The following is a 470-nucleotide window of genomic DNA, read 5'->3' on the forward strand; positions in this document are numbered from 1 at the left end:
TGTCTGTCTGCACGATAACTCGAGAAAGAATTGAGATAGCGATCTGGGAATTTCAGGGTCGTTTTGTATCATAAAAAGACAGATCGAGTTCGAAGATGAGCATTGTAGCTCAAAAATTGCCTTTTTAAAAAATCGAAAACCGCAGGTTGCAAAATGTATTTTTTTCAAATATTTTTTAATGGGTTCCTAAGGGGTAAAACGTCAAAGTACAGCCCTGTGGGCAAATATTTCGTCCGTTTTGCTCTATTTTGTACCGTTTCGGCGCTATGGGGAGTTTCTTGCCGAAAAAAACGTGAAAAAAAAAAATGGTCCATTAAATCGTAAAAAGGCTGCGTGTCACAGAATTGTAAGGGGAGTAATACTTAAACCACAGGTTGCACTACACCCTCTTTTGGGCTTAAGGGTCCCTAGATTACCTAGTATCTCTAAAACGTTGATTTTTACATAACAATCTGTCAAAATTCAAACTT

This window comes from Frankliniella occidentalis, unplaced genomic scaffold (assembly GCF_000697945.3).
Source record: "Frankliniella occidentalis isolate FOCC.00 unplaced genomic scaffold, Focc_3.1 Scaffold57, whole genome shotgun sequence".
Lineage (NCBI taxonomy): Eukaryota > Metazoa > Arthropoda > Insecta > Thysanoptera > Thripidae > Frankliniella > Frankliniella occidentalis.